Source organism: Acromyrmex echinatior, chromosome 5, assembly GCF_024713525.1.
Source record: "Acromyrmex echinatior isolate Ae372 chromosome 5, ASM2471352v2, whole genome shotgun sequence".
Classification (NCBI taxonomy): domain Eukaryota; kingdom Metazoa; phylum Arthropoda; class Insecta; order Hymenoptera; family Formicidae; genus Acromyrmex; species Acromyrmex echinatior.
Genome location: NC_141856.1, coordinates 16009377 through 16035026, shown reverse-complemented (window position 1 = coordinate 16035026; position 25650 = coordinate 16009377). Strand labels below are relative to the sequence as shown.

General features: G+C 33.7%; 1 protein-coding gene across 2 annotated transcripts in view; it reads right to left on the bottom strand.

Moving 5' to 3' along the window:
• Nucleotides 1-25650, bottom strand: part of LOC105147902 (hypothetical protein) — a 139378-nt gene that overhangs the window by 32319 nt on the left and 81409 nt on the right. For both annotated transcript variants that reach the window (XM_011059242.2, XM_087406563.1), the window contains one exon: nt 13567-13686. The gene's annotated coding sequence lies outside the window, so the exon portion shown is untranslated. The remainder of the gene's footprint in view (nt 1-13566; nt 13687-25650) is intronic.

The following is a 25650-nucleotide window of genomic DNA, read 5'->3' as shown; positions in this document are numbered from 1 at the left end:
AGTTTCTTCGTTGCCGACAAAGTTGGCTGCTGCGAACGCAGCATCGTAACGACGTGCAACGCACAAAACGACAATGTTCAATAGCGTTTCGAATAAAATACAAATAGGCACAGGAAAAATACGTACTATCGACGAAGCATGAAGTTTATTTAATGTAGGAAATATTTCATTAAGAGTACAAAAATATAAAGTAAAAAATATTTTATTTAGCTGCATCTAAAAATAGATGCTCTCAATTTCAATAGATGCTCTGTTATTTCATCGTTTTAAGAGCAAAAATATAATTAATTTACTGATATTGTACATAGAAAGTAATTCATCTATATTTAACTTTTTATTCTCAATTATCTCAATTATATCCTTATCTTTCTTCTACGTAAATATATTTATTTTGCCAAGAAATATTCAAGAGTTTAAATTTTAAAGATAAATTTCTTCGGACTAAATTTCCAAATATGATCAAGTAGAATGGATCTGTCCTAAATTGAGCAAATTTTCTAGTATGCAAACACCAATGAGATGTTCTCGCGTTTCAAAGAAAGGCGTGTGCATGTCGAGTTATCTCAGGCAGAAATAACGCCGCCCGCAGATGAGCTATTAGATCAGCGTACATCTCGCTCGCCATTAAAACAGATGAAAAGTAAATAGGAATAATTGCAGGGGCGCGCTCTCGGAGCGAACGGTTCTTCTTGCGGTATTCTCGTATAACGACAGGATCAAACCCATATGACAAGTAAGTTGTTATCCGTATATGTCGTATACGTCATGTCGCTTTATGTAGAATATCTTGTTTTAACAATGACACGTATTATCAATTCCGAAAAATATTTCTTATTTAGCTATAAATATTATCATGACACCTGTAGGCTTTTTAAATAAAAAAATGATTAAAAATATGAAGGGATCTTCAGGAATAAAGACCCAGATACTTGAAACTTTTGTAAATAAGAAAACTTTCCCCCATGTATAATTCTTGATTTAATTTGATAAGATAAACAATCTTTGTAGCACTCAATCTTAATAGATTTCTACTTTTATATATATAAATTAGTTAGAAAGATATAATTAAATAAGGACAATTAATACATTCAAAAAATAGAGCTATTAAATTTAATTTAATTAAGATTGATCTAAGTCATATAATTTAATAAAGGAAGGATTCTATAAATAACACAAAAAAAGAAGATAAAACATACCCTGTGTATGTATACGACGCGAAATAACAAGTTTAGACAATGTCGTGCAAAAATAAATTAAGGTATTCGATGTAGGTTGACGCCGAAAGACGAGTAATTATGGTAAATTTCCGCGAGCAAGAATGACAATAGAAATGTAATTATTGTTTAAATTAGGTTTATATCAAGACTGTCAAAGAATACATTAAATGGCGAATGTAATTAAGCGAATGTAAACCACTAAACAAGAGTACGTCAGAAAATCATTTATAACGTTAGAAAGGCCAGAAAATTTATTTAAATTGAAGCTATCTTACAGAGAGATAGAATAAAATAGAAGGAAATAGAAAGAATATCATTTATATGTAATGAATAATTATACATATATCCAGGTAACATCGCTGTTAAAATGTAAGAGATATAAAAACTCAAATAAAAAACTGACAAATTAATCGTAACGTTTTTACCAGTACAATGCAAAATTAAATCTTGCAATTTAATCGGTGTATTAATGTTTAAAAATTGTAATTGTTAATATTTTAGAACAAAGTTAACATTTCATAATATAAAAAAATTCTAAAAGAGATAAATTTCTCGAAAAATCTACGTTATTATACGCGCGCGCGCATTTATTCTCATTTATAACAACACATATTCGTCGTTAGATTAACCGAATTCTACACTTCTAGAAATTGTGAAAGGCTTACATGATGCTTAGAATCGATCAAACGAAGTTTGAGCGAATCTAAGCGCCCTATAAATTTCCTTCGATTTTTGTAACAAGTATGATCGCGTAAAAACTTTTCTAACTTTACTTTGTAACTTTGGAATACGGAAAACGTTGAGGGAGACCGATAAGAAAGGCGCATACCCGACCGTATTATCGCCGTAAATGCAGCTTATACGAATGCTTGGAGTGCGAAAGCTCAACAAGCAGATAAAGTTGCATAATACCTATAAACTCAGTCATCAATCTAAGAAGACAAAAATATTCTATTTGACTCTATAGAAATATTCTATGTATTCTTCTTTTACGTATGTATGCTTCAATATCATTTATATAAAATTCAGCCTAAAGGATTTTCAAAAAAATATTAATGGAAAAGATCTTTGAAAAATATATACGAGAACAATGTAGGGATTAAAATTTTTTTAATATAAAAAAAAATGTAATTTTATTACTTTAAACTGATAAAAGAATGTAGCTGAAACCATCTTTATAATTTTATAACTTACATTAATTTTGGAAGACAAATATTATCTTTAATTGGAATTCTATTATGAAATTAATATTTCTATTTTTCAAACAAAGTCACAATTTGATTAATATACATATTTCAAGCTTTTATATTTATAGAAATAAAGAATTAATATTATATAAACAAATAAATACATTTTTAAAACTAAAATATTGAAATATTTATGTGTTAAACAATGATGTACATATTTTATAATTTTGCATTTTTCTAAAAAAGAATTAAAAATATTATTAATTAATAATATTAAGTATCAAGTACGTCTATATGTAACATAAGGCATTCTGCCTTCTCGAATGAATTTCGCACCGCAAGTCGTAATATTTCATCAGTATCGTCACGATGTAAACGTTATATTAAGTTAGTTTTAATTACACATTTAGCCAACTAAACTAAGGAAATATTAAACTCGAACATGTCGGTAGAATAAGCCGTAAGAAAAGTACGTCCTTATCTTTGAAGAACCGTCTTGATGCTCAACAATGATCCTCCGGGGAGGAACAGAGATGAGCGTGTCGACGACACTGACAATGCCGTCCACGACAAGTTTTCTTGCGGCGAGGAACACGGCTGGATGCAGAAAGTACAACACTGTGCACTGTCTATGATAAAGCGTAAGAACAGTAAGAAACATACAACTCGTTATAAATATGCCACTGCTCCTGGAAAAGAATATGTAAACAAGAGGAAGTTTGCCTTTAACGTCTTTAATATACGAGTGTGGTAATGTTGTAACTTTTGCCATTTCTCAAATGAAGTCTAATTTTTGAAAGTAGTCATAAGCAGGTCGAATGTGCAAAATCTTCTCTTACAAAAATCAAACTCTTTCTGTATTTTACAGAAAGTTTTACGACAATGTACAGTCTCGTAAAAGCGTATACATATTACTCTCGTTCATGAAAATATTGAGATTGCAGAATCGATAATTTGACACGTTTTATTGTTTGTCTCGTGCACCTCAAAAACTTGAATTTGTTTTTTTATTATTGTACTCTTCTCTCTTACATGGTAAATATAAATCTGAGTTATGTTATTCATATATCCATTTTGACGTAGTAATAATAAGTTTGATATTAGATTTTTGCTGCACGTGTAATGTAATCAAAGTTGCTGCAACGGTATAAATGTCATGTATGTGCATACATATATGTATACATAGCTATATTGTATACCACTTTTACAGCAACAAGAAGTTGGACGTGCAACACGTCTCTAGCATCAAACTTCTTGCTGTCCTCGTACGCGAAGCATCGATTTGCATTAAGATTGGAGAACAAACTCTTTTAATTCTTTAGCTTATAAAGATTCATTTGACATTATCACAAAGACGTCAACTTTTTTCTCACGATTCGAACGAGTAAAAAAAAAAATTGACGGAGGCAAAAGGCGATCGCTTCGGTCCTTCGTCACAAGCGATTTCTACGTTAGAATCGATTATTATAACACGACGATTCGATTGCGAGCACCCAGGGACATAAAGGAACCGAGTTTCTCTCTCTCTCTCTCTCTTTCTCTCTCTCAATTGCACCGTGGGAAAAGGTAAAAAATGTTAAGTATCCGTACTACTCCCGAGTGTAATCGCGACGTATCTCTTACGACTGTAAATGGTCTTCGTTTCGCACTAACGACCCTGTCCGCACTTTCTAAAGACTTAAATGGCGATGTGACTTTCGCCACAATCGACGCGTTGCCATAAACAGTCGAGTCCTAGCCTCGGTCAGATGCAGAGCATCTTTGTTGGAACGTTATTTCGTAATTCATCAGCGATAGGAAACTAATTCGATATCTTTTCCTTTCAGGAAAATTGAAATAGGATCGTTGTATTCCAATATTAGTTCAGCTAGCAAGCGTTTTTTTGCTGCAGAGTACTCGCATGAATTCCTTCAATATTAACACGCGTATTGAGCGCGTTTCAAAAAATACATTATTATCCAATTTTATTGTCAATGGGAAAACAGTTCATGATATAGAGCAGTACACGATAGATAAAAAAATTTTGTAGAAAGGATCGGAAGAGCATCGAGCAAATGTTCGTATTATCTCACAGTTGTTTTAACTGAAAATATCTGTCTATACGTAAAAAAAATCATAATGAGATTTGCGGTACGGAAAAGGCAAACAGTGTAGATTTTTATCCGTGTACATTATGAAAAAGTGTAGATTTTCATCCGTGTACATTATAAAAAAAAAAGATGGAAACGCAAGCGGATAAGATTCAATGAGATAACTTTGCGGAACGTAAGAAGAAAGTGTCTCTTCGGGTGATGACTGACGCTGACAAATGCGATTGGTTACGATGTTGCAACGCGATGAGGCGACACGCGATTTCGAACACGCGCGCAGCGTCGCAATTTCGGTATGCAAATTATTGCCCGCCGCAACGACGACGCTGGGCGCCGTTGCTCGCTCAAAAGTTATAACTGCATTTCCCGCCTAATATTGCCACGCGGAGCTAATTTCGTATAATAACGCGCAGACATTTCAGGTTTAATGCTGGGTGAGCTTAAAGTTTTACGAGATACGACGCACACGGTAGATTTGACGTGCTAGGATTCAACGCGTGGTCAATGTAGTGTAGTAGAATATAATATTTTTGTTTCGCTCAGCGCACGGATTTGATAATTTATAAAGAAAATTATTCGATTACAAAAATATGAAATATATAATAAATGAGAAACTTCACGTATTCTACTAATATACGGGAAAATTTGGATTACGGTCATACGGAAATAATATTTGAAACACTTACAGAAAATAATTCTTATTATAAATGTGGAAAATGATTTTTTGTTGGATTCCATCGAATATATTCTAAAAAATCTGTAAGCAGAGAAATAATCTATCTGAATTACTTAATCGTGTAATCTGTGGAAAATGTAACTATTTTCTCTGAAGTAATATAAACTTTACATTCCTATATCTTGTTTTACATTTTCTCTTTTTTATCTATTTTTTCCAATGATTTGTCGTCCCTTCGGACATGACAAGACCCGTTTTCTTAATCTTAATGGTTTGAAACGGAAAAATCTGGAATTAATCTTAAGCTTTTAACTAAACACAACGTATATTTATAGAAAGAATAAATCCCGAAGAAATATTTATTTAATTCAATGTTTAAAGAAAATAAACATTTTAAGTTTCATTGTTACAAAGAACTGACCATCCATCTAGAAAGCTTGTATATTGAAAAAACATCGTTTATCTATTCCCGATTCCAAACGAAAGGTAAGTATTGACTGCAGGTGAGTATTGAGCGTATATAAGAAGCCTTTAACTGTCACCTCGAATTGCAATCGCCACTTTCGATTGGAAACCCAATACACAACGTCGTGGACGTCATGGTACATTATATCGAAAGCAGAAATAAGATGCAATCACATTTAGTACTATCTATGCATTATATTATAGATTCATGTTTCTTATTTTCGATTAGTTAGATAATTATTTTAATAAAATAATAATAAAATGACAATTATCTTCAATATACAATATTTCGATTGTAGGACAATTTTTTTTCATTACTTATAACTAATTGACGAAGATAGAATTAAAATATAATGAAATAGGAATCAAAATATAAAATATAAAAAATAAAATATTATGTAAAATAATAATTGCTAGAGATGCTAAAACTTTGTAATTTCCAAAAAATTCAGTAAAAATTAATAAATAAATCTCTTTGTCCATATAATTTTTACTATGTAAAGCCCAATCTAAACCAAGCAAGCGAGCAAACCCGGACAAATTTGCTTCAAATGGCATTCATAAAATAGCAAATAAAAACTGCCAAAGTCTTGTATTGTTTCAATATTACATAAATTATGTACATATTAATTGAAATATTCGTTTTATTGTTATGCTCGAATTATTATTTTCTCGCATGATAATTGCACGCAAAATTATATATTTCCTAAATAATTTCATTCAGCTCCTCATTTCCATTAAACAAAAACGCGCATTTAAACCTGTGAATATTTATTACATGCTCGCAACTTTAATTCGAAGCAACGACCGACACTCTCCGGTAACATTTTCACGTGATACTCGGTGGCTCTTTGGAAACCATCACATTGGGGATTAACTTCTATTTCTCGTTCGTACCATCCATTCCTCTATCCGAAAGCACCGTTCGCAACCTTTAATTACCTTGCGTTGCACTGTATTTAAAAAGCATCAAAGTGAGCATCAAATGAGTTTGTTGGCCACCCTACACCAGCTTTATCAAGTTTACGTAATCGGTATTCCGAAGTGATCACCGGTGTGCGTGTGTATTTCAATTCCAATACAAATACAATCGAGATGATCCCTCTCACATCCGTTTTCTAAAAGTATCGTATCGTATCTATAACCTGTGTGATTGGCTCCTCTCGCTTTACCTTGTTGAAAAGTTCATTGATCTTATTAGATAGCACGAGTAAAATTGCGCACGAATTCATATTCTGCACGAATGATTATATTCAATTTCACACAAATGAAAAATAAATTCGGTACTCCAGCTCGAAGTATGTGTGTGTGTGTAATCCCTAAGTAAATCCCGTGAAAATTTTATATTCGTAATCGAGATTTTAGATTCGATCGCGAGCTAATTGAAAAGATTCGATAAATGAGATACCGTAATAATTTTTCAATGGCAATAAATTATTAATAAATGTAGGACTCGTTAAATATTATTATAAACAATAAATTTTGTACTTTATTATTCGAAATTTTTTACCACAATAATAAAAAAAGATTCTATTTTATTATCATATTATTCATATTACATAAACGCATTACATTCTCTTTTGTATTGTGCAGAATGTACAATAAAATGTACAATAATTTATAATAGCATATTTTGGCGAATTGAAGGCTTGCTTACGAAGCCTACTCGATATTTCGATAATAGGATCTTTTAATTAATTTTCAATCCAAGCTATTAAAATGTTATATGATATGGGATTCTAAATTATAAGATACAGTATTTTTATAAAGATGCATATATTTTTTTCGGAAATCATCCATAATATAAATTCTATTAATAAATGGACTAATTATAAAAAAAAATAAAAATTATTTTAGCATCATGAAGTTAATAAGATTTTAAGCATAAATCGTGTATTATAAAACATTAAAAATTAGAAGATTTACATGTTTTTGGGAAATATTTTGGGAAATGTTTTGTATTAATCTCTTATATCTCTGTCAAAAGATTTGATATTGATTTAAAATCATTTTATACATTTTTACTTTTAATTTACGTTTTGTTTCTATCTCCTGTTATTGTATAAAAACGGTCTTAAAAAAAAAAGAAAGTCGTAAAACAATCCTGCGCACGAATCTAATTTTCGCACGTGTTCGAGCACAACGTTGTGTGTCGCATTCAATTTTTCCTAAAACAATTCTGCTCTTTTGTTATCGTCCGCAAATTCATATTTTTCGATTACATACGCGACCACATTCAACGAAAAGAAATAGAAAGAGAGAAAACAGTAGCAGAGCCAGTTTTCGCAGAGCTCGAACTATTACATACTCAGCATTTTTTTTTTCATTCTTCCCTACAAAATTCTTCGTTATATAGAATGACCGATTAGAATCAGGTTATCTATGTATACATATATCCTTTTTGAATATACTATTATACGAACTTTAGATATGAAATGTTGAAAAATTAAGTAAAATCTTTAAATTATATATTTATATAATTAATATTACATTTATTATCCGACAATCCTGCTTGGCTCGTAATCCTTTTTTAATTATTTCATTTAAAAATTTTTGAGCTCATAATATATTGATTTCTTAATTACTTTCTATCTTATCTTTCTTCGAAATGTAATCATAATACCAGCAGATAATAACTGATTATTTAATTTTTATTTTCAATTTCAATAAAACAATATCTTTTCCTACAAAATGAAATTTCTGTCTATAGAGAAGCATATCTAAGAGAATGTTTTCAGAAAGCAAATATTTTTTTACTTTCACAATTCATTAAAACGATTATAATTTCAGATTTCTATAAATATTTCTTCATTACGACACTCTAACGAAACAATTGTGGCTTCAGGTTTCCTTAAACGGTTCTTCATTAGAACATTTCATTAAATCACTTCCTTTAAATCGCTTTAAATCTTTTTCCATACGACAACATTCATTAGAATAATTAGAACTTTACATTTAAGGGGGAGAAAAAAACCCGTGAAAAACCAGAGATTGAAAAAGTTCGTTTAACTTTCAATCCCCGATATTTAAATATACCAATTTTAGTGAATCACTCTGTGTTCGTTGGTCAACTCCTTTCTGCATTGATGATACCACCTCTCTTCGCGAGATTCGCAAACGATACATATACGTATTGTACTGTCGTTGCGACCACCGGAAAAAGGTGCTCAAATAGAGAAACGTCGAACAAAAAACGGAGGAGAGACAAAAATCGAGGCTACCAAACGAACCGGCGCGGCGCAGTACCCGTCACTACACGTTGGAAGTTGGAACGGGATGGCGAAGGGATGGCGAAGGGATGGCGAAGGGATGGCAACACACATCGCGGACTCCTCTTTTTTCGACGACGCACTCGAAAACGCAATGTTTCTCGCTCCGGCGAATTTTCCACCTCGTTCGTTTGTCTGGCAAACGATGTGAATAATGCCTCGGAATGAAAGCTCGCTATCGTCAGAACGGCGACTGACCACCTTCATCTTCGTTTCTTCCTACATTTCAGTCGATCTTTCAACGTCTCTCACTCTTTCTCGCTCTCACTATTCATTCTCCGATCTTCTGCCGTCCAGTTTCCACTCCTCGTTTCGATTCACCCGAGCAACGGCAGCGGCGGAATCGAACGAGAGGAAAAAAGGCCTTCCCCTCTTTCCTCGTCTAGACCTAGTAATCCACCCAGTCATTATCTAAAACGTTCCGAGCGAAGCTACTAAATGCCATCGGTATCTTTCTCGGTGGCCTCCATCTCCACTGCTTCGCCTCCTTTGCCATCGCCCGCCATTCCGTTCTATCTCGGTATGCCTTCCGAGATCGCACGAATGGTCTTTTCAACTTCATAGCTGTGGAGAGGTGTGGGTGGAAAGGTGCAATCGTACCGCCGCGTGATATTTACTTGTTCCCAGGAACAAAGTGATGCGCGCGAAAATGATTACGCAAAACGACATAGAAGGCTGACGGTGGAACTCCTTTTAATTTCAAGTGCTGCATCGCAGATATCTTTTCTGTCTAAAAAAAACGGGGATAAGATAACATTTCTAAAGACTTTCGTTCAAGGAAATTTATACCAAGAGAGAGTTAGGCGTGCACCTAACATAAACATAAATATTAATATATACATCGATATTAAATAATTTTATATTAATATATAAAACAAGAAATTTGTTTAAAAAATAATTACGTGATAACGAACTTTAATTTTGAGCAATTATAGAAAGATCAAAGCAATTCTTATTGTGAATATTTGATAAGGCATTTGAGAAGAATGCAAGAGGAATCGCTAACTGCATTTCTGATTTCTTTATAATTTTACGCAGCATTCATGTCTTTCTTATCGCTCTGGAGTCTAAGTGGCTTGCCGATCCATTAACATAAGTATGGCATCATTTCTTTATTAGAGCCCACCAATCGGTTGCGTTATCCAAATTCGACTACAGCAGTTGAGGGGGTTAATGATAGCCGAGGATAATGGCATGCGCAGTCAAGGATCACAGATTACAGGCATAGCGAGAAAGAAGGAGAGAGAGAGAGAAAACGGGTGACATGGAACGCAAAGTCTGATAGAAGGAACAGCTCTTGCCGAGGACCGGAATTCCAGGTGCCTATTTCGAGAATGGCTGGATTCGTTTTCGGGTGTTGTGTCGGCGCCTCTATTTCACCCTTCTTGCCACCCTGCTCGCTTTGTCCATTGGAATCACGCCAGTTATCGCGGTAGTACGAGACGCGCTCTTTCTTGATCTCGCCGTCGGCGATACGTCGCTCCCTTCCCTTCTCGACATTTTCGTTCGATACCGGCATCCTGGCATTCGCCTGGACCACGGACACTCCCGGCGGAGTGCCTGAGATTTTTAATCTCGAGATTCTCGAGTGCAAAATCGCTATTCACTTCACTCAAAAATCATGATGGTAATTTCGGGAATATTGTATGTACGTTTCATCTTCTCTTCTTACGCTTCTTTATCTGACTTTATTTTAAAAAGGAAAATTATCTTTAAAAGAAAGTTATCTTAATGAAGTCTGATTCTTTCAAAATTCTTAACGATAATATCGTTCCACGAACATTTAAATCAAATTGAAGTAATTCTCTTGTCTTAATCGCAGCTATAACGACGAAGAAAGCAGCGTTTCTTATTTCATTACGATAACGAAAATAAGTTTCTTCGGTCTTCTGACGATGTCAGATAAAGAGAAATAAGAATCTGAGAGTTTTATATAGAATATTTCAAAATTACGATCATCCTTTAAGTTCTGGATTCTTTATCTAATTAAGGAATGTTTTTTGCTTTAATGTAATTTTGATTTATTTCTGTTCTATATTTTTATTATTCTTTCAAATATATAACAACGTTGTATAATTAATTCTCAAGTTAAAAGTTATATTAAAGTGAAATCTAGTTAAACGTTCTAGCTTAATTTTACACTATACGGCTTTGTTGCATAATTTGAATATCCCCATTGATACCCGTGTTTAAGGATTAACAACTTCGAAACAATAGTTTGTCATGCAGACTTAAAAGCACCAAACATAAGATGTTTAATTAAGGCACGTAAGTTTAGTAGAATAATTCATTAAAAAATAATTAATTCTAAATACGAGACAGATTTAAACTTGATTTTTTTTTTGCTACTTATGAATGACGAGCCATTGCATTTTTGACAATAGCTACACTATAGGTGGGCAGCATAAGAGTTCAGCAGTCAATACAGTTCTGTTGAAAAATGGTTTCCCTGTTTGAAACTGATCCGAAGAAAGGTTTGTTTGTTCAAAAGCGTCTCGAGCTGAATACTCCCAAAGCTGAATCCTACCAGTCTAGCCTTCTGCATGTATCATAAATTTTGCTCCATTTTCGATACAATGGAATCTATATGATTCCACTTAAAAAAAAATGATTTTATCTTTTTTTACATTTTGCTATTCGTTCCAGCAACGTTTTTCGATGGTAAGTAGTTTTCGGGCGACCTCGCTGAGGATTAAGAATTCTCAGAGAGGAGTAAAATAGGCACTAGCGGATATCCATACCCATATATGGCACGTACGGCACCAAAATTCTGTCGGCATGCAATATCATAGCGGTTGTGCTGCAGCAATCCAGCGCAGTAAAAACCTCGTCTCGACCAAAGAAGCGAAAGACCAAGGAGAGAGTGCAGCAACGAATGGGGTGTGTACGACGGGAGATGCAGCGGCAAGCAGCCATCTTAATTACCTAATTTTTTCGACGGCATCTTAAAGACCCGAAGACAATTACTAACGTATATGACGAACCCGTCGGGTCTGAAAATGCGGTTTAAAATTTTTGTCCCTTTATGAACACAAGTTCAAGAACCTGGTTATCTTTTGGGGCTCTATTCAGTTCTACAAGAGGCCTACAATAACCGGCCATGCTGAACGAGTAACCTTGACGCAAAATGGAAATTTATATCGAAGTTAAATAAAAAAATAATCAGGAAACGTGGCGAAGTTGAAACGATTGCTAATCGGTATGCTAGATTCGGATAAGCCAAGATATCGCACTCGAAAATTCGAAAATAATCGAAAATAATTCTGAGCGATCAGCTGGACTAAAATTAAATTCAATTTCCCGACACGAAGAGACTCAAATGTCGGATCCCTTCTCTCGAAAATTTCTGTTGCCCGGCGTATTCCTAGTGATTAGAAACACACATGCCATTAGCAACAGTTCGGATACCTGATAGTTTCAAACTTTCGGCGCAATTTCTTGGTAACGAGACTGCCTCCTCTTTAATCTTTCGTGCCCTTCGGTTCCAACATCGCAATATGTACCTCATTTTTTTCCTTAATTTTCTTAGAACAAAGCAAGATTTCGCAAAGCGCGTGCTTCGAAATTTTTATTTTTCCCGGAACCTCCGTAAGACCGACTATCCCAAATTTCCGTTCTGACGTATATAAAAATTCACGCGTAGTAGTTGGAATGTCGATTTTGCCTCGACACATCGACGTATTCGTTCGATAACATACAGGCTGCCTCTCCATTTATTCTTTCTTTTTCCCTCTTTCCGTCTCTTTTGCCCTTTCATGTCGACTACTATTCTGTTTCGATGAAAAGCTCGACCAGTTCGGGCGTAAACGATGGCGAGTATTCAGAAGTGTATTGCGAAAATTGTGCCAATGGAGAGGCAAATCGCGTTCGCACAAGTGGCTTGAAAAATTTAACTTTGGTTGGCGCATTTCGATATCGAAACAGAAGTCGTCTCAGTTGTCGTAACTTTCGTACGTACATTTATCCTTAAATACAGAATTGCGTTTGTATTAGTTTGTATTACGTGAAAAAAAAAAAAAAGGATAATAGCACTCTGTTGGCGAAAAGCAGAACAAGTAATTGTTCCTTCTCAAACACATTCTTGTACAATACCAATGTACAATTAAGATTAATTGGTTCGTGTGCAGCGTACCGTGATAGATGATAGACACAGAAGTAATGTCGAGTACCATCTCACCGCAACGGTATATTACAACTCGCGCTATTATGTATAAACTGCAGGATGTTTGCAGAGTAGATAGCAGAGAAAGAGTATAAATCATAATTATGAGCTTTGCGCGCATAGTAATATAAAGTAAAACCGCCCATCAAAATAATTCCGATTATCAAGACAACAGAAATCAGACGAACAGTTTAGAAGATGCTGTTTGAACTCTCGTGTTACTTGGATAAGCAAGTCAGTCAGGATAATTCTATTTCAGGTTCTCTTTCTTGAAGCACACCATATTCTATATCCACTGTCAATGCGAAAAACTAACATTGAACGGGCCAGGTAAAAGGGAACAATAACAGAAAAGAGGAAAATAGAATTCCATGAGAAATTTTCTCTCCGTGAAAGTGGCATAGAACGAAAACACGCTTCAAAAACGATCGTCACGAGATCGGTGTAGAATCTGCGAATACAGTAAGAGGGGATGACGATCTAGTATACTTGATACTCACGTTACTTTCAAGCCGGCGATTACGCTTATTGCAGTCGTCTAATAACGGAGGATTGTTTTCTGCAAGAAACGAGGCGAGGTGAAGCGAGCCGTTGTTCCGAATTATTCCGCGCCTTTGGACCTGCAACAGGAAGCATAAAATGAAATTAATGTCGTAATAATCGCACTGCCGCATAACGTAAGTCAGCAAAGCCGCGCCCTTGAGACGCGGTTAATTTCGCAATAATTGTACTACACGGCAAATTATCGCGATTGTATTACACGCTTCGCGATACACGTGGACAGGCTCTCAGTGTTAGCACCGGAAACAGACTCGCTTTAATACGCGAAGCACAGTCTTGTGTTGTACAGAACAATTCGGGAGAGAACAGTAATGCTTCTGATATGTTTAAAAGATAAAATAAATAAGAGTTCCTGTAAACGTAAGTGTATCACTGATACACTCAATTTAGCTAATAATAACAGCTAATAATTTAGATAAAAATACGTAAAAAAAAAAAGAATTATGATAAATTAGTAAAAATATGTACATAATATATATCGAAAATTTAGATGTATAATAAATATTACTTCTTTCCATTACTATTTTGTACAAAAATATATAATGTGAATGTGTAATGTTTGCACTCAATTTAGCTAATAATAATAACAGCTAATAATTTAGATAAAAATACGTAAAAAAAAAAGAATTATAATAAATTAGTAAAAATATGTACATAATATATATCGAAAATTTATATGTATAATAAATATTACTTCTTTTCATTACTATTTTGTGCAAAAATATATAATGTGAATGTGTAATGTTTGCATTATATATTTTAGCTCTCACTTTCTTCGGACAAAGAGTAACGTGTATGCGGGTAGAAAAATCGGTCCGACGCGGGTGTCAGCTTTCCAACAATTCCTTCAGATATAATCGTGCCAAATCTCCTTACCCGTGCGAAAAAACGCCAAACGCAAATGCTTCATCAGTCGACATTCTCATCGTTCACCATTTAGCGTTAAATGCGGCAGCCCGACTCTCATCTTGTGCCCACGCTGAATGCGATGATCTTCCCGATAGACAAGCGGAACTCGTGTGAGCTGGATTTATCTCCAGCAAAGATCGCAGAAAAAACGGTTGCGCATTCACCGGCACAAGTAAATTTCTTTCGCCGACTTCCGAAAAAATTGCGCCCATGTGTGCGATTTTATCGCAACATAACTCAAGAACACGCGAAGCATACAAATTTCGCACATAAAGAGTCTCGGTATCACCGGATATAGTATTATATTAATTACAATTTCTATGACTAATTTGAAATTAATTTCCCTAAGACGCCAAAAAAGGAGTATTGTTTATCAAATTTGTCCAATTTGTAACCTTGTGAATTATAACACTAAAAATTTCAGATTGAAATTAACTGTTTAAACTATTTAAACTATTAACTTTAAATTAACATTATTTAAAAAATTTTTTTTTATTCGAATTATGTTAAAAGAGATGTAAAAATATATGTATGAAGTGAAATCAAACAAAAATAGGGATAATTTTAATTGTTAAAAAAGAATTTAAAAATTTCTCAGCCGTTAAAAATATCGCACTGTTATCACATTCAGTCGTCACATTCAGTCGAGTTAACTCCACTCTCTTCGATCATAATAATTTAAAAGAATGAGTTAAGGAGACGATTGTTTCTCTGTGTTCAATGACTTGTCGTTGAGTTATAATGGCTAGCTATAAAAACCGATGAGTATTATTTATGATACCCGAAGACCCCTAGAAGCGCACACATTTGTCCGCTCGGCAGGATGTACCACGTTCGTTTTCGAGACGACGACGAATCGCCACAGACAGCTTCGTCGACAGCATCGTCGTTTCTACCTACCGTCTCTCGTTTAAACGAAACACGTTCGCTCCGATACCAAACCCACTGAGCAAAGGCGAGGAAATATTCGCGCTCCGTACGTCGTTGTCAAAATAAAAAGAGATCAGCGGAAGGGAAACAAAATCGTATAGAGAGAAGGTCTATAAAGGAAGAGAATACGAATAAAGAACGAGAGAAATGAGAGAGAGAGAGAGAGAGAGAGAGAGAGAGAGAGAGAGAGAGAGATGCGAAGAAAGAAAGATACGAAACGAAAAACAGAGAGAAAGAGTGAAAGCGAGATAACGAGCAAGTGGGAGAAGAAATGGAAACAAAAGGCGAAAGGAACGGAAGGGAAGGGAAGTGGGAAAGAGAGAGAAAGAGAAAAGGAGGATGAGAAAGGCTGCGGGCGAATGACGTTGATGAAATGCTTCTCAGTGGCGAACATGTAACGCGACCTCGGTGGATCGAGATAAACGCATTCGCGAGTCGGATTCCTGCACTCATCCCCTTTCCCCCTATTATCTTCCCTTTTCCTACCGTTCCCCCTGATGCTCTCAGCCACCACCTCACCGGATAGCACTGCATTCGCACGACGGCTCTTCCTTTAATCCATTCGAGCTTTATCTCATTGACGAGATAGTTGGCTCGCCGAGATACATCCAAATCCACCGATATATACATACACTCTCCGACCAGTCGGCATGCCTACGATCGTTTTAATCAGTGGTTCAGATCGACTCGATTGAAATCGGCCGAAGGGCGATTGAGAGGTTGGCGTCCGCCACTATACGCTCTGCTCCACGTAAAACTGAAATCGATACCGTTCGGTTTGCTCACCGCAAAGCTCGTGACGGGATTTCGCGCGAGCGAAACGTGCGAAGCACCGAAAAGTCATAGCGCGAGAAGCAGAAGTTAGCGAGGAGAAAAATCGAGGTCTAAAAACGAGGTCTAACCTACCAGAAGCTGCAGGGATCGTAATCTCGAAAATTATAACACTTTTAGAACAATCCTTGCTCTGATATCCTAGAATGTAATTTCTCAAGTCTTCTCTTGAAGATTTTATGTGCATAAACTTTTTCTCATAAATCTACTAATGCATAATCCTGATAGAAATATATACAGTTTTCTCAGACATCCATCTAGTTATTATCTAGTATTGCAATAATACATTGTTAAATTCATAATTAACCTAATTCGAGTGATTTTTAATCATTTCTAAAGATCGCCACTGCTTTTGCTGAATTTATCATTAATTTAACTAAAACAATGGAATTAAATAATTTAATTAAAAAAAATATATTAAATTTGACTCAAATTTAATTTATTATTTGCTAAGTGCGTTATGTTAATACGGACGTTGTTTATTTCGAAAGCAACCACAGAAATGAGTTGATTTACGTTTTGACATACGTAGAAGTTAAGAATAATAAAATGTAATTTAATTCAAGAGATTGGCTTACCACTCGTTCAATATTTAACAGTATATTGCGTATATAGAAAATGATAGAATTGATTTGATAGAATTTTATTCAGTGACTGAAGCAGTTTTCCAGCTAAAAATCTGTGCAATTTGCACAGATACCTTTCTAGTTATTATCTAGTATTAATAGATTATTATTAATTATAAAATATTGCGTACATATAATACATTTACTGTCCTATTTTTTTTCAGTAAATGGATTTGGATTTTATACATCTTTTGTGTGCAACAAGCAGATAAAGCGTTACATCTTCATTGGGATTCCAATTATAAGTAATTTTATTTTTCAGTTACTAGAGTTACTGAATATATTACAGAGTTAATATAACTGTCTAGTAACTGCTCAAAAAATGCATGAAATTTCTACCAGGAAATATATTCTACGTACATGCATACAAAGTACGAAGAAATAGGAAATATATGATATTTCCATTCTTTTTCATATTAATGAACGTGAAAGCAGATAAAAAAACAGATATTATATTTCCGCATTTAATTACGGTCTAGTCTGTTTTCTGCGCGCGTGAAGAGATCGACGCGGAATTCTGAATTCAACGGCATTCGAGAACAGCGAATCGATAAGAAGCACACACGGAGAAGATATTCCTGATTCCACTGCGTTATACTGTACGCATACTAATACATTCATTCTTATTTATAAGTCGCGGCACAGGTAACGCGGTGAGCCTACGTAATATAGAGATTCCCAAGACGACGATGGTCTGCTTCGATGTTTAAAAGCATCGTGTTAATACAACACAAGAAGAGAGGGGTGTGGGAGGGGGGAGGGGGGGGGGAGAGGAAGAGGAAGGAGAGAAGAGTATAGGAAAGCGCCGACTTTCGAAGGAAGGAATTAAACAACTCGATGTAAAGAAGACGAAGGCGCAGCTTCCGCGTGTTCCTCCGGGCTTATCACCGAAAGTTCTACTCGCGAGCTCGTTTCCTCCTTCTGAGATTTGCTTAATGAGAAAAGTGAATAGAACTGTGGCTGCGCGTGCTACCGAAAGTAGCAAACTTCTCATATACCGTGTCTCTAACCGGCGAACATCTTCGAACCGGGTGTATTCCCGGAGCTACGGTCACTCTAGTTTTTTCCCCTCGTAGAAAAAACCATCCCTTTTTTGACGACCCAGTGCCACCGCTCTTTTTCCACATCTTGCCTCGAATGGTCGAGCCCGTACCAGCTTACACTGATAACGGTCCCATGCTCCCTAAGGATTTCTCGCAGAGGTTTATTCGACAGTCCTCCTCGTACATGTCACGTGTAAAAGTACACACGCACACCCGCGCATGTTACTTTTTTAGAATTTTACCGAACGGACAAAGTTTGTACGGGAATCTTGTGCTACTTTTTGTCGCGTGATTTTTTTTTCCTTTTCTTTGCTAGAACAGAAGTTCGTCAATAAGCACTGAAATATTGAATACTGTTTAGAAAAATCGATAACAAATAATGAAGAAATAAAAAAAAAAGTTTATATATTTTTGTAGGCTATTTATGATAGAAAGAACATCGGCTTCTTTTTTTTTCATATCTTGAATGACATTCGTCTATTTATTCATCTATATTATTTACGAACTTTTCTATACATATATTATTGTACTGAAATAAATTTATCTTCTATCCGAAAAATATTCTTATATATCTGTGCAAATTTTATGTAACAGAAATAAAATGTGATATCCTATCGGCAGAAAATGTAATTTAGATCAAGAAATAAATTTGATTCGATTATGTTTCTAACGCAGTGAAAAGGAAATATGGAGAGATAGAATTCACCGAAAATATCAAATAAATAATCTGTATAATATTATATCTGTATAATATTTAAGCAGGATTTGATTGTATCGATTTTTTTAACTTAACTGTATAAAACATTTTAATCAGGTGGATGTAATAAAAACATGATTTGTTTACATTGCAGAAACATATGTACATTATGCTCTTCATTATTCAGGGCAATTGAGAATGGGGTTGGCACGGATAATCGAGAAACGCGGGCAATCCAAAGCACATACCGTACTTTATTGAGGCACAAACAAACATTACTGTATAACTGTAATTTATTCGTGATATGCATAAATACACGCCCAGCGATGCTTACGAGTGGACGTTTAATACGTTCACGTAAATAATTTGCGATTTTCGTTTACCTCTGGGACTCGATAATGAATCATTTTGTCCGAGCACGTTATTTCTCATCTTCGTCATTAGTCATTAGCAATTTACCATAACATGGAACAGATAATCCGCAAATAGGATAATACCAAATATGGATAATTTGGAGTATACATTGTACATTTCTATACGCTACTCTTGTTGTCTTACTTTCATATCAAGAAGCCTTGCTTAATCTTAGATAAACTGAGCTAATTTTATTCAACACTTATAGAGTTAATATTCAATGAAAGGAAAATTTTTATCTATAATATAGTTATAATTTATTTTGACACTCTAGCATTAGCGTTTTCGATATATTTCGATATTACTTTTCGAGTAAACTTGTAAAAATTCATTTAGCATTTGGAAGAAATCCGTATTATAAAGCTAGCTAAACTAAGCTTCCGAACTTTAAAAAGGTTTAACGCATTCGTTTGATATATTACCAGGATTGATTTACAGCAGACCTCACATAAAATGTTACAAAAATTTCTTTTAGATGTTCTTAAAAATAGGGCTCGTATTTTTTGTATTTTAGGACTCTTTTTAACACAGGTAGGTTAGCGATACTCGGCTTCTAAGGAAAAAAGGATTGGACCTTATGCTTCTTTTTCTTGCGAAATTTTAGACCTGCAAATTATCAGTCGAAAAAATTCAAAATAAATTTAAAATAACTCTCTTCCTGTAGAAACAGTTTATAATTATTTAAAATTGTACAAAATAAATTAAAAATAATTTTCTCCCTATAGAAAGTTTATAATTATTAAAATTGTATATTTTTTTCAGTAATATGTTTTGCTAGCAATTCTAAAATTATGTATGTTACATAAATGCAATGATGTACGCAATTCTCTAATGTTGGCAATTTCTTAATGAAGGTACTTTGTCAAATATGAATGCAGATATAGTATATGAATATCTATTTTATGGAAAAATGGCTTATTTAGTATCAAATATTTTATCTGTGGCGGCATATAAATAAACGGAATATTATTCCTTTTCATAAGAAATGATAATTTAATAAATAGTAACCCAGGTCAATAATTAAACAAGCTAATTAGATGTGTGACAATGCAAAATTTATTATTTCACAATATAATTTTCCGATATACGTTCCGATACTATACTTAGTCCTTATCAGTCACAGAAATATAATTACCTCATATAACAAAAATTAAATTAACATATTTCAAATATAATATGATTTATACTGACTATTGAAAATCGAAGTTGAGATGATCCTTTAAACATGTTAATTTAATTTTTGTTATATGGGGTAATTATATTTCTGCGACTGATAAGGACTAATTGTAAGTATAGTTGAAACGTATCGATAGAAAATTATATTGTGAAATAATAAATTTTGCATTGTGACATTATAGCTATCGTTTAATTATTGAGTTACTAGGTTACTATTTATTAATTTGTTTGAAAGTTATACAAGCGAAAGAATTGTTTGTAATTTATGTTTTAAATAATAATTTTTTTAACCATCAGTTTATAAAACAATTTATTTATGTATATACGAAAAGGTTATGTATATACTATATATTAAATTTACTTGATTTTTAAGTTTTTATAATATTTCTGATTTAATAAAAATTTTCATATTTAAAATTGTAATCTATTTTAATTGTTTCTTTCTTAGTTTAGATTATTTTTCGTTTCTTCATTCACATACTACATTCGTAATGTGCATGTATGTGTATATATACATATGTGGCTGTCTGTATGATGAGCTCGGGTCTATGGGTTTGCTAACCCTAAATGACTGGGTAGATCAGTCTTGCGGGACTGATTTATTTGCTCTTCAATTTTTTATAGTTATTTTAATGGCACGTGCCAATACGTGCTTTCGACATTTTAATTCTCGTTATCTAATTTTGCACCTATACGCACCTATACGCACTCCTAAATATGAATATTTATACACGTATCTCGCTGTTGCTAAGAGCCTCTGGCTATTTTTATATACAATAGCACATACATACGCTTTATTTATTTTAATATTTCTATATAAGGCTGACAATTAAATTTGTTGAAAAAACATAGAATATAAAAATATTTTTAATATTCTTTGTACGTTTTCATATGCATGTAATGTAATGTAGTAGCATTGTATATTAATATTGTAATATAATACGCATGTAATAAAAATAAACCATTTTAACATTTTTATACTATAATTAAAAATTGTTTATAATTTTCATAAAAATAAGTATTTTTCCATTATATTAATAAAGCATTTTTTACTCAATTTAGTATATATTTTTTATTTATATTAAACCTTTTAAATCTTGAATTACGAATTATTTTCAACATTTTGTATAGCAATAGCCATTTTTATTAGTCTATGAAAAGTTGTTGGTTCTCATTCAGATCATGTGAAATTAAAAAAACGTGTCTTAAAATTAATTACTTTTTTACCAGCCTCGAAAGTTATCCAAATCTTTTTATAGTCGAATAAAGAAAATATTTAGACTTCCACAAAAAAAAAAAAGGAACTGACAGGCCCAAATTTTCTAGTTCACAGGAAGCTCATAAATAGCTCGTAACTTCGATGGTTTTTTTATTCCTGTTCGTTGAAGGGTCCAGTTGAATAGGGGTAAGGTTGTAAATGCGAGTGTTGTATGTGGCAGAACCCTTCCTCGCTTCGTTACAAATACCATGTAGTGTTGGCGGGTCGAATCGCATAAGAGGAACATTAGGTTTCGCGTAGTTCGCTTCACGCACACAGAACGGATAGAGAATAGTGCGAACTTGGTGATTCTGTCCGCCTAGTTTATCGATCGTTCGTCGAATAGGTAGAGAGATGGAGAGAGAAGAAAGAGAGATAATAAAAGGGAGAGAGATAGATAGAGAGAGAGACAGCGTTCTGTACGAATGCTGTATACGCGATTACTGATGTAACAAGCCTGTTTTCAGATACGTGCGTGGCGCCGTTGATGGCGCGACGTAACACCAGTGTAACGCATCGATATAACGCTAAATTATTTCACGCCTCAAGCTCCTATGTCCCGTGAATTCTTAATTTCGCGCTTGATAGATCCCAGCATAGATGTATGTACCGATAGCGACTCCTGCGATTCGCAATTACTAATCTGATTCTGGCGCCGACGCGCGCGAGACTGCAAACGACACGCGAGAAAGAAATAAAAATGTTTCGCGCTTCACGTACCCATTGTACGCGTGTGCGGAAGATGAAAGATTCAGCGTTATGAGTGGTACATTCGGACTTGCAACACGCACCGCTTTGAATTACAGCAATGATATACAACCACTTTTACCATTACGTGTGCATTCATTTGTTTCAAAGAATTAGAAATTATGGGGTTGCAAACAAATATTCGCGGGATGGAAATATTGTAAAACGTCGAATATTCCAATTTATATATATATATATATACATATATTTTAAATAATATTATTAATGTAAGTTTTATAGTTTTATTAATTAGTTTTTAGTTTTATTTTTCAATCATCGTATTTGTAAAAATAAAATAACGGAAAAAAAGATAGAAATAAAAAGAAAAAACATCAAAATTGATATAACTAACAAATAATAAATATCAATATTTTTTCACTATACCCGATTATATTAAACAATAATATTTTAATAATAATTAATTCAAAGAATTTTTTCTACAACATTGTACAGTAAATAAGATGAAAAATTCTTTAATATAAAAACGTAGAAGAAGAAATTCTAAAGTTTTTCGTATTTAAAAAACATTTAGAAAAATTTGCATCGTATAAAATCACAATATAATTGATAACGTTACAAATACAATTATCTGGAAAAAAAAAAAACATAAATGTCCAATATTCTTTCACGATTTATTTAGTTAATCTTTTCTAACATTTCTTCAGTCCGTAAACTTTTCAGAAACCCCATACATGAACAGTTGCTAACTGTATGTAACGGGTACGTGTAACAGAATTTTCAGGCAACCGCGTGGCGCAACTAAAACGCCAGCGACAGCTTTTAATTGAAGCTGGTTTTGTCAGGCGAGATATCGGAATTAATCGCGAAGGTTGTGCCGCGCTAACGAATGGACGGACGTCGTGTTAGATCACTCAACGGATAATGGATAAATCGATAAAATGCTCCCCATGGCGTTGACACGCTTTCCCTCTTTCGCGCCATATTCGCGGTACTCCCTGCTAAACCGAACTGTGTCTGCAAATCACTAATGCAATTTGCAACTCGTGCAATGCTCTTACACTTCAACTTTAACACCTTTGCGAAGTTGACGTCCTATTTTTAGAATTTTGTTGTAATTGATAGAGGAGCCCCCTTTTAATCAAAAAGTTCTAGAGTTTTCAATGGATTAAAACGAAGACTGCAAATAATTAAATGTACAGAACAGAGATTCGAAGTTACAAAATGTCAGCTTTTATTCGAACAATACTATCCACATAAGTAAATATCGTGTTATATATATACAAAATAAATAAATCAAATTTAACATTAATATATTGCAATTTATTTGAATAAAATTCATGTGTCTCTGAATATATTTATAATCCCTCCTCAAAGTCCAAAATTTATCGATGCTGTCTTCATTTCACGCGTATTCTTTAAATAAAAAATTTAATTATGTAATATACTAACGAGGTACCTCGCTCTAATGAAATAGAAAAGTTCATTGCACACCGAAGGTTCATATTTCGTAACGGCGATGATAATATTCCACGAGAAGCAATTAAGTCGAAACACAGCCGATCAGGACTAACGGACGATATCGGTGGTCGCATACGAGGAACGGAACGCTTGAGAGAAACGGCGCAGGGGAGGGAAGGAGGAGATAGAGAGGGGCACAGGAAGGCAGATAGGAAATTGCTTCGAGCAGATACTCGCTCACAATACTATCGAGGCAACAGGGAAGTACGGGCGCGTGTGCGTGCGGGTGCAACGCACCGTGACCCCCGTTGCGAGCACCGGACCTATGCAGAAATTTTGTTACATCATTATCGAAGACAGCTGCACAGTTTGGACACGGCGAGGAATATCGTAATCTACCGTATGTTGCCAAGGAAAACAAAGATAGTACACAACGTAATACTTGGGATTGTTTAGATGGTATGCGACCACACATTCTCATTAATGATACGAACTGAAGCTACTAGCGGATTTGGTTTACAGCTGTACGTTGGAAATTTGAAATTACACAGAAAATCATTTAGATGAGATAATTATGACAATAATTATTAGTAAAATTAATTGTACAAAAACAGAATTTTTTTTATAATAATTATTCAGTAATGAAAGCAAAAAAGCGTTAAAATTAATAATAATGACTTTACTCTTTGTTATATTTACTGTTTATTCAAAGAACGTATACATGAAATAATTATTATCATATAAAATCGCAAAAAATTACAATTAAAAAATAAAATGTTTTACAAAATTGTTACTGACATTAAGTACTTTTTATTATTAAAGATCTATCTCTTGATAAAATTGTCTTGATAAAATATACAGAAAGATAAAAATTAAAAAACACATTAATAAGATAATTAAAAGAAAAATTAGTTACATGCAAAACAATTATGATAATTTCACATGATATACGTAATGTTCAAAGAAAATATAATTTCTTCTTCTTCTTTTAATCTTCACTGTAACGAAAGAGCTAATTTCCACATCTTCCTTTGTACATAATCTACTTTTATGTATGATATAGCTGTATAGCGCACATGCATATGGAGATGTATGCATAGACTAATGTCATACATAAAATAATGTTTCTCAAAGGAGAAATAACACTTGTTAGAAATGGTCCGATAGAGCACAGATGGTTTTAATCTTTTCCATGATAAAAAAAAAAGCATCCAAATTCTGCCACGGAAATCTAATTCCACATATAAAAAAATTACGTCGGATATATCTCGAGGTTAATTTTATATAATTTTACAACAGTACGTTCACGATACTTCGAATATCGATGATGGAAGAATTTCAAAACTTGTTTACCGTTTCTTTGAATATAGTTATTGATTAGGTTTTTGTTCGTATTTTTCGCTGTAAAATTGATTCGTACAAGCGCTTTGCCTTGCTTATTACGATATTATTTGCGCTAAATCGAGTGAACAAATTCCATTATTTCATTTTCGACCAACAGCAAGTTTAATATTCATTTAAAGCCGGATAATGCTACATTAAGATTACATATTTCGAGAGCTAGTACGCGATACACGTTATACACATATATAGATAATAAATATGCTAACAACGTAAAATAATGAAATCCATTTATTCGCTTCTCTCCTCAACTGAAATGATTATAGTGTTAAATCAGATACTATATCCACCTGTTGTTCTTGTTATTTCGAAAATAACATAAACAATTTATTCAACATAACTGTTTTTTATTAATAGCAGGATATTCTACACTTAACATTTGTAACATTGTCCAATATTAAATTTTAATTAAACAATTAATAACAAAAACATTTTATTACCGTGAAGAAACATTATTGCGTTATATGTATAACTCTATATGTATAATTATATATAATAATACATTATAAAATAAACATGTTTTACTTTAAAATATATACATTATAACAATATTCTTCTAACAATAATTTATT